This window comes from Halichoerus grypus, chromosome 2 (genome assembly GCF_964656455.1).
Source record: "Halichoerus grypus chromosome 2, mHalGry1.hap1.1, whole genome shotgun sequence".
In the NCBI taxonomy this organism is placed as follows: Eukaryota; Metazoa; Chordata; class Mammalia; order Carnivora; family Phocidae; genus Halichoerus; species Halichoerus grypus.
In genome coordinates this window covers 6,067,548-6,077,450 of record NC_135713.1, presented here as the reverse complement: position 1 = coordinate 6,077,450, position 9,903 = coordinate 6,067,548, and the positions used below count along the sequence as shown (strand labels likewise).

General features: G+C 48.7%; 1 long non-coding RNA gene across 1 annotated transcript; it reads right to left on the bottom strand.

Annotated features, from left to right (window-relative positions):
• Nucleotides 1-7,649: 7,649 nt before the first annotated feature.
• On the bottom strand, nucleotides 7,650-9,619 carry LOC144381060 (uncharacterized). The gene is made up of 2 exons (XR_013445477.1): nucleotides 9,403-9,619; nucleotides 7,650-8,807 (listed from the first exon to the last, which is right to left on the bottom strand). It is a non-coding gene; the product is annotated as an uncharacterized LOC144381060 (long non-coding RNA).
• Between the last annotated feature and the right edge of the window lie 284 nt (nucleotides 9,620-9,903).

The following is a 9,903-nucleotide window of genomic DNA, read 5'->3' as shown; positions in this document are numbered from 1 at the left end:
TACCGACTTAAAAATGTTCTCATAAGGTGGACAATGTGACACAGACGTTCACCCAGTCTGCCAGTCAGAGTTCCTGGTCATGAGAAGGCAGACCAAGAGGTGGGTGTACCATTAGGCTTCACCATGTCTTGTTTCAAAATGCTGTCAGGATTCTGTTCAGAGAAAAAGAATTAGAAGTGTCACTTTATATACATCATTAACTTTATGTATATCATTAACCACTAAAGAAATACTGTGCAATTAAGTTTCATCTTGCATAGTCAGAGTGAAGGAGTGTCCTGGAGTTTTGTTTTGTTTTGTTTTTTTCTGGTGTGTGGTTGATTTCTTTGTTGTTTATTTTTTGTTTGTTTGTTTTCAGAAAACCCACACCAAAAGTTTGGGTAGTATGGTGAGTAGAACTCAAGCCATAAACCACACAAAATCGTCTGGCCTTTTAAAGCCATGTTCATCATACCCTGTTGGAAAATGAGTATTTTGCATTTATGCTTGGCTTCTAGTCTAATATTTATGGCAAAGATCAGCTTTGGTTACATGTATCTGAAAACGGAAGTTAAAAAACATTCAGAAGCCAGAGTGTAATTTAATACACATGATAAGGAAAATCTGTGTCTTAAGATGGCTGACTGAGCCAGCAGGAGAGTCCCAGCCCCTGCCCCGGGGCTTTTCTGGGTTCCTCTCCCTGCTCTGCTTCCTGTGCGCACCATTCTGGTTTCTTCTCCCTGCCCCGCTTCACGCACACGCCGGAAGTGCCAAGTATGCAGAAGTAGAAGTTTATAAATTGCCCGCTTTTGTTTGTGCTCAGGGCTCAGACCTTTGGAGACCATTCTCCTCTGAGCCCACCAGCGTTAAATAAACCTCCTATCCTCCAAGATCTCGGAGTGCTGCTTGGTTCTTCCGTTGGGTGATCCAGTCCAGGTTCTGTAACATTTGGTTCCCTGACTGGAACATCCAAACATGCTGGCCCATTGTTGCCACCAGTTTCAGGGCAACTTGGTGGGGTGGTGATGGAATGAGGGATCATAACAGAGAAGGCGGGCCCTGCTTAATTTTCGGCAGTCTCCTGCCCCGGTCACCTTGGCCGTCCCCACTCCGCTCTTCCTGCCGGACACAAGGAGACTTGGCAGGTGAGGACCTGGTCCCGATGTCGGATTCTGGTAAGGCCTGGGGCCCCAGGACCCAGACAGGCTCACCCCCACTGGGGTGGAAGGGGAGCCTGATCACCTCCCAGAGACCTCTTAGAGGTCTCACAGGTAGGGATTCCCAGGGAGGGAATGTAATTAACTTCTGGAGTGTGAATGTGTGACTGAATGTGCAGTCCGACCTGGCTTCCTCAAGCAGACTGATTCTGTGACTCAACGGGTGGGCACCCTTAAGGTCTCCAGAAGTCTACGGAGTCTGAGTGGGCCCGTCTGCGATTCCGTGGTGAACGGCATACGGTCTATGGCGGCATTGGAATAGTTTCCGATCATAAGTCACAACGCTGAGACTGCTACGGCTAAGCCTCACCTAAGCTCCTTCAGGGCACGGCCAGACGGACATCTGATTGGTCTCCTCACCCCAGGAGGTACCCCCGCTTTGTCTGTCTCTGCACCACCGCACACGGGGACATCACCATGGGGTCAGGGCAGAGTAAACCTACAGTTCTAGAGACCATGATCAAAAATTTCAGGAAGGGGTTTTCAGAAGACTATGGAGTCAGGATGAACCCTGGCAATCCCAACAATTTGTCGAGTATGGCAAGTCATAACAGAAGAACCAGGACACCCTGACCAGTTTCTGTACATTGACCCCCTGGCTAGGAATTGCTCAGACCCTTCCCCCATGGGTGCGATTCGCTTGCAATAGGCAGGGACAGGCCAGGGTCTTAATCACCTCATCCAAGTGACCTAAAGAAAATCAGCAAAAGCCCCAGTCTCCCGGAGATCCCGAGGACAAACCGATCCTGCCCCCACCATACATACCCCCAAGACCATCTACACCTGGCCCTTCAGCTCCAGACACTCCGCCGCCATCGGTTTCACCGGCGCCCCAATGCCCAGAGGATCCACTTTCTCCAGGACCAGCAGCCAGGCTGCCCCCAGGCCGGGCACAAGCGCCCTCCAAATGCCGGTACGAGAGACATGGGAACCCGAGAGGCATGATGAAGACAGGACGGTCCAACCCAGCCATTCCATGATGTATTATCAGCCCTTCTGCACCACCGACCTCCTCAACTGGAAACATAACACCCCATCCTACTCTGAGAAATCACAGGCTATGGTAGACCTCATGGAATCCCTATTCCAGACTCATCAGCGAGCCTGGGAAGACTGCCAACAGTTACTCCACACTCTGTTTAACACAGAGGAAACGAGGAGAATGATGAAAGGTGCACGGCTGTACCTGGAAGAGCACGCACCAGCGGGAGTCATCGACCCTGCTGCCTGGGCTAATACGGCTGCACCCGAAGAGCGCCCAGCATGGGACTTCACCACAACCAAGGGACAGACCCACATCCGCCGGTACCAGGAGGCCCTCCCCCTGGGAATCCGGGCAGGAGCTAAGAAACCCATGAACATGACTAAGGTATCGTTGGTAACTCAACAACCAGGGGAGTCCCCCGGGGACTACTACGAGAGATTATGTGAACCTACAGGATATACACTCCATTTGGCCCCGAGGCACAGGAAAGCCAACAGGTGATAAACACTTCCTTTGTGGCTCAGGCCACTCCACACATCAGAAAAAAACTTCAGAGACTAGAGGGTTTTGCCAGGATGAACATTACCCAACTAATAGAGATTGCCAATAAGGTCTACATGAACAGGGAGGTCACAGCTGAACGGGAGGCCGACAAAAAGATGAAAAAGAAAGTCAGCCTCCTCGCCGCCGCCCTGAAAGAAAAGGACAACACAAAGATGGGGAGACCCCAACCACTGAAAGGAGGGAAGCCCAGAACCCCCTTGACAAGGGATCAATGTGCCTACTGTAAAGAGAAAGGGCATTGGAAAAACGAATGTCCCAACCGGGGAAAGGCTCAAAAGCCCAGCCACTGCAGGGAAGAACCCAAGAGGAGGACCTCATAGGCCTTGCAGGGATGGACTCAGACTGAGGGAGACTGGGCTCTTTTCTCCTTGGCCCCCTTAAGCCCATGGTCAAAATGAAGGTGGGGGGCCAACCAGTGACTTTTATGGTTGATACTGGGGCCGAGCACTCTGTTGTCACCTCCCCAGTGGCACCTTTTAGCAAAAGGACTGCGACCATCCTCGGGGCCACCGGGATGCGGGCAATACAACAGCCCTTTTGCCAGGCTCGTCAGTGCAGACTTGGGGGCCACAAGGTCTGACACAAATTCCTTTATCTGCCTGATTGCCCCATCCCTCTCCTGGGCCGAGACATACTCTCCAAGCTTAGAGCTCAGATAACCTTTGAGCCCACCGGACACACTAGCCTCTGACTGAACCCAAGGCAAGAGGAGACAGGGTCTCTAATACTAGCGATTACCACGCCAAGGGAAGAAGAACTGAGGCTATTCTGTGCCCAGGCCCAACCGAGCAGCCCGCCGGAATTCAGACTCCCCTTCCCTTCAGTATGGGCTGAAAACAACCCACCTGGACTAGCCCAGAATCGAGCCCCTATCATTCTTGAACTGATCCCAGGGGCCCAACCTCAGAGGCAAAGGCAATACCCCCTTCCACAAGAAGCTAAGATCGGCATCCAAGAACATCTGACCAAACTCAAAGAAGCAGGTATTCTAGTCTAGTGCCAGTCGGCCTGGAATACCCCACTCCTGCCAGTCAAGAAGCCAGGAGGGGGATACCGACCAGTTCAAGACCTGCAGGCCATCAACAAGGTGACCATCTCTCTGCACCCAGTGGTCCCGAATCCATACACCCTCCTCGGCCAAATCCCAGCGTCGGCCAGATGGTTCACTTGCCTAGATCTGAAGGATGCCTTCTTCTGCCTCCACTTAGCTCCCCAGGGCCAGCCACTATTTGCCTTTGAATGGTCTGAACCTGATACAGGGCGCCAGATGCAACTGACTTGGACGCGCCTCCTGCAGGGGTTTAAAAACTCACCACCCTCTTTGGGGAAATGCTGGCCACAGACCTCGCCAGCTTCCCAAGAGAGGCCACACGATGCACCCTCCTCTGGTATGTGGATGACCTCCTCCTCGCCAGTGACACACAAGAAGACTGCACAAAAGGCACAAAGGCCCTCCTACAGCTCCTGTAAGACTCGGGATACCGAGCCTCACGGAAGAAGGCACAAATCTGCCAACAACAGGTCCGACGCCTTGGTTTCCTCCTCGCCCTAGGGAAGAGAGAACTAGGGTTGGAGAAGAAAAGGATCATCATCTCCCTGCCACAGCCCCAGACAAAACGGGGCCTACGAGATTTCTTGGGGGCTGCAGGATTCTGCCGCATCTGGATCCCTGGGTTCTTGCCAATAGCAAGATCCCTCTATGATCTCTTAGGGGGACCAGATCGAGAACCCCCTGCCTGGACTGAGGAAGCAGAAGCCGCTTTCACAGAGATAAAGACCGCCCTGGGGCGGGCTCCAGCCCTGGGCCTACCAGATACAGAAAAACCCTTCAATCTCTTTGTGCATGAAAAGGAAAAAATAGTGCTTGGGGTACTCACCCAGACTGTTGGACCCTGGCAATGGCCAGTTGCCTACCTGTCAAAGAAGCTGGACCCCGTGGCAGCGGGATGGCCACTGTTCCTCAGGGCGCTGGCAGCCACAGTCCTACTCATCAAGGAGGCAGACAAACTTACTCTGGGGCAAGAACTTAACATCAAGGTCCCTCATGCAGTTGTGTCCCTCATGAACGCACAGGGACACCGCTTCCTTTCCAACTCTCGGCTAGCACGATACCAAGGGCTCCTCTGTGAAAACCCGCAGGTCACCCTCGAAACAGTAAGGAATCCAGAGCTCACGCGGTCCAGTGATGGCAGCAGTTACCTAAAGAGGGTGCCCGGAAAGCGGGTTATGCAGTAACCACAACCACTGAAGTCCTAGAAGCTAAGGCATCACCAGCTGGGTGGTCAGCTCCACGGGCTGAATTATATGCCTTAGTGCGAGCCCTCAGCCTCGGGGACGGCAAGCGAGTCAACATCTATACAGATGCCACCCCGACTGAAAAGGGACGGTGGATGATGCCAGACGGGCGCATCTTGGTTCCAACAGCAACTGGAGGGCGTCTGGTCAAGGAACACCACCGACTCGCTCATCTGGGACAAACTGCATTAGAGCCCTTCTCAAGAAGCACCACTACATCCGTCGGCTGCCGGCACTATGCCGAGCACCGCGTGAACGATGCATAACGTGTGCTAAAATTAATGCTCGGTCTGCACCACGGCCCCCGCCAGGTGTCCAGAGGATGGGAGCAGCCCCCTTCGAAGGTCTAGAGGTAGACTTCACAGATGTGCAGCCGAGCAGGGGGTTCAGATATCTCCTAGTAATAGTATGCACACACTCTGGGTGGGTCGAAGCCTTCCCGACCAGGACGGAGCAAAGCCAGGAAGTAGCTAAAGTCCTCTTGTGGGAGATCGTGCCCCGGTTCAGCCTGCCATTAACAATCCACAGTGACAGTGGACCCACATTTGTGGCAGACGTTGTACAGGTCTTGACCAAATCTCTCAACATCACCTGGAGACGCCACACTGCTTACTGGCCCCAAAGTTCAGGGAAAGTAGAGCAAATGAATCACACCCTCAAGGGAACCTTAGCAAAGTTTTGTCAGGAGACTAACCTCCCATGGCCGGATCTGCTACCCCAGCTCTCCTGCGTGCTCGCTGCATGCCCAGGACATCAGGTTTCTCCCCATTCGAATTAATATATGGACGACCTCCCCCGTGCTTGGGAAGCCTTCCAGGAAACTTGCATCAGGTTGGAGATAAAGGGATAAAGGAGAAACTTCAGGCCCTGGGGGCCAACCTAAATAAATTACAAAAGTACACCATTGAAAGGGCCCCAATCTCCTTAGGGTCTCAGGTACACTCCTTCCAGACAGGGGACTCAGTCTGGGTCAAGGATTGGAAGAAAGACCCCTCAAACCGCAGTGGACAGGGCCCCACACTGTTGTTCTAACCACCATTACTGTCCTCCAGGTCTCAGGTGTCACCCTGTGGGTCCACCACTCAAGAGTGAAGAAAGCTCATCTTTCAGACGAGGAGCCACGCCAGTGGAGAGTCCAGCCATGGTCCCTGGCTCTCATCGGCGTGATTTCCCTCATCTTGGGAGTCGGACTTTGCACTGTTTCCCCTCCTGACTGGACTTTCCCCCGGAGGCTTCTACCTAAGGTCATAGATCCAACTTTCACTGGCCCTCTGCTGTCTACTCCTGAGCGCATTTCACCATGGTTTTCCTGGTCCCAGTCAGTCCTGGTCTTCTGCTACCTCGTGTGCTGTTAAGTTTATGATTAAGTCCGTGTTCGCCCCAAGCCTTGCTGTCAACCCTCAGAGTCAAACAGAATGATGCCCTCTAAACTAGGAGTTTAAAGGGGCATCAAAGGGGAGGAATGATAAGGAAAATCTGTGTCCTAAGATGGCCAACCGAGCCAGCGGGAGAGTCCCAGTCCTTGCCCACGGCTCTTCCTGGGTTTTTCTCCCTGCTCTGCTTCCCACAAGCAGGTTCTTCTCCCTGCCCCGCTTCACGCACGCACCAAGAGTGCCAAGTATGCAGAAGTAGAAGTGTATAAATTGCCCCCTTTTTTGTGCTTGGGGCTCAGACCTTTGGAGACCATTCTCCTCTGAGCCCCCCGGTATTAAATAAACCTCCTAGTCTCCAAGATCTCCGGGTGCCGCTTGGTTCTTCCTTCAAGTGATCCAGTCCAGGTTCCATAACACACACAGAAGGAACAGTGTGCATTTTCTCTTCAATTTGATGACTTAAAAGATCCTGGGCTGTCTGCTTTGCTATCTGTGGAGAGAGGACGGGAGCTGTGATCGCCATGGTCGCCATGGACCGTGGTATTTTCTGGTCCCCCAAGCAGGTGTCCGCTCACACCGGCCACACCGTGGCAGGGTCTCAGGAAAACACATGCGTGACCGTGAGCAGTCCTATTTGCCCCCCTCAGTTTTCGTGGCCGGCAGCTGGCTCCATCAGAGCTGCTGCGACCAGCACAGCCACGTAGCAAGTAAAAGGGGATGAAGGCTTCCTGACCAAGGCCCCCTTCGTTTTCTGACACGCATACGACAACAGACTTAAAATACCAACTCGGCCTCCTCACACTCGCCGACCGTCATTCTTCCGGCAGCGTCAGATGCTAAACAATGACAAAAGTGCCCTTTTTGTCCGTGACAAAAACAAAAGGAGTAACAGCCCTGTGTCAGATGCTCTATATTCAATTTCTGTATTTTAACACAGTCACGAAAATGAAGCGTGGTAACATTTTTACATGTTTCGTTTTTCTTTCATTTTTTTTTTTAAATGGAATGCCCCCATGATAGGAAGCTCTTCCTTCAGGATGTTGTGTCATTTATTATTCTGACCCCATGCTGCTTCCTCTTTCTGAAGTCATACTTTGAGCCAGGAATGACCTGTCTAGTGCATCTCACACCCGAGCAGATCACAGATTAATACCACCTCCTCTGTGGGACAAAATTATTCCCAGCAGTAATTATTTTATGTTAATGAAACACATAATAATAATGGTAGGAAAGAAACACAATGGAAATTCCCTTTTATTGAATTTGTTATATGTATATATAATCATGCCAGTTAAAAATAAAGTAAAATAAACATTATAATACAAAATACACTAAGACACTAATACATTTTTTGAAAAACAAGGGAAACTCGTAGCTACATATTGGTCTAACACCTGAATGAATTACACTGCAATGTCTAGTTTGATCCTTAACTTCTGCATATTTGTCAAAATTACCATTTCAGCACATTCATGTTCAATGGACATATAACAAGGTCTGTCCTGTCTCTTCACCCACAGCTAATCGAAAAACACTTCTAAATTTTAATTTCAAAAAAATTTTTTTTCTCATGAGGGAACAGATATATGAATTGTTAGGAAAATCTTACATACAAGCGTGAGTTTGTCAGAGATTTATACAAATCACATTTCACAATGAATTCCAGAAGTTGAAATAGTGTTGGTATCTGTGTATCTTCGGGATTGATTCTAACGGCCTTCAAATGTCTCTGCAGTTGAAGCATTTTCCTGAAGATATCTGCCCTAGAAACTTCACCATCAGTTTCTATTAAGGGAAAACATCCAAAGGAATCTGAGAATATGGCTGAAGCTTGACAAATATTTAAGCCATCACTTTAGGAGAAGTGTCCAGTTCTGGGTGAAATTAATAAAAATATTCAAACAAGCCCCGTCGTTCCTTCTGCCAATGCGAGGCCAACATCTTTTGTCCTTTCCCCTGACATTCTGCCTTGAAATCTGATTCTTTTCTTTCTGGGTAATTTTCCATTTGCTTATATTTTATTGTTGCAGAGCTAATGGCTTTCTCCACCGTGTCTGTGTGCTGATCTTCAAGGAACGATTTTAAAGCTTGGGTTTTACTATATGATTTTTAGGGTTGGTTCTGGATATTTGTAAATATTTTTTATCTGATTTACTTGATTTAAAATTTCACATCAGAAAAAAAGATGGCTCGGAGAAAACATGGAGTAGAGAGAACAAAATCGAAGGAGCCCCTCTGGTGGCCTTGTTGACATTCAGATGGTAATGCACTTCAAAGGTGGAGGTAGACTTTTCCACATTTGCCTTCACTCCATGTGGAGCTTCATAATGAGCATATCATTTCAGCAGGGGGAGACTTTTCATGGTTATACCTCCATCGTAGAGCATTTTTCACCTATAGAGAGAGATGGAAAGGAATAAATTATTGTTTTCCAAATGTTAAAAAAGCCACCAGGAAGGAAAACTTCAAGGGGTCATACAGAAGAACAGAACTGAAGGAACTCAAGTTCTGTTGCTTTGTGTTTCTAACTTCTATTGCTACCAAGTTAAGTTTTGCATTTCCTGTTTAAATGCAGAAATCTATAACTCTGCAGCTGGAGGCATGGAGTGTACCCAAAGCAAGCTCTAACAATGCTGAACTCCTACCAATCTGCTCCCAAAATAAATGAGGGAACGTTCACTCATCACTGGTGGGAATGCAAAATGAGACAGCCACTTTGGAAGACAATTGGGCAGTTTCCTAGAATTTTTTTTAGAAAATGGAAAATAAAAACTAAATATTTGACCCAGAAATCCCACTCCTGTGTGTTTCTGCAAGTGAATTGAAATCTTATGTCTACACAGAAGATTCCCTTCAATCGGTGAATGAATAAGCAGTCATATATTCGTACAACAGAATACTATTTAGTCATAAAGAGGAACCCAATACTGACTCACAAAACCAAATGGAGGAATCTTAAAGACATTTTGCTAAATGAAAGAAGACTTACCCAAAAAGCCACCTGTTGTATAATTCTAATCATATCACAGTCTGGAAAAAGGCAAAATTATAGGTCCTGAAAAGAAATTAGAGGTTGTCAGGGTTCTCTAATAACAGGAATCAGGGTTCTTTCGGAGAATGGCCTGTAATGCATCAGGGTTCAATGAAAATCTAAGTACAACCCATCACAGTCAACAAGGCTATCCCAAATAAGGCAATCACTGAAGCCATAGCCAACCAAATAATGTCCTCACCTTGCTTCCCTTTCTTTTCTAGAAAAGCCTTTCTCCTAGCTCCAGCCTGGGGAGAGCTCCTAACAACTCCTGTTTTGGTGCTGTCTGATTTGAGTGGATTTTTGTTCAAATAAAATTGTAAAATTTTCACTATGCCTAGGTTTATCTTTACCAGTGCATACAGTGAAATATTATTCAGCCATGAGAAAGAAGGAAATCCTGGCATTTGCGAATGAACATAGAGGACGTTATGCTAAGTGAAATAAGCCTGACGGGGA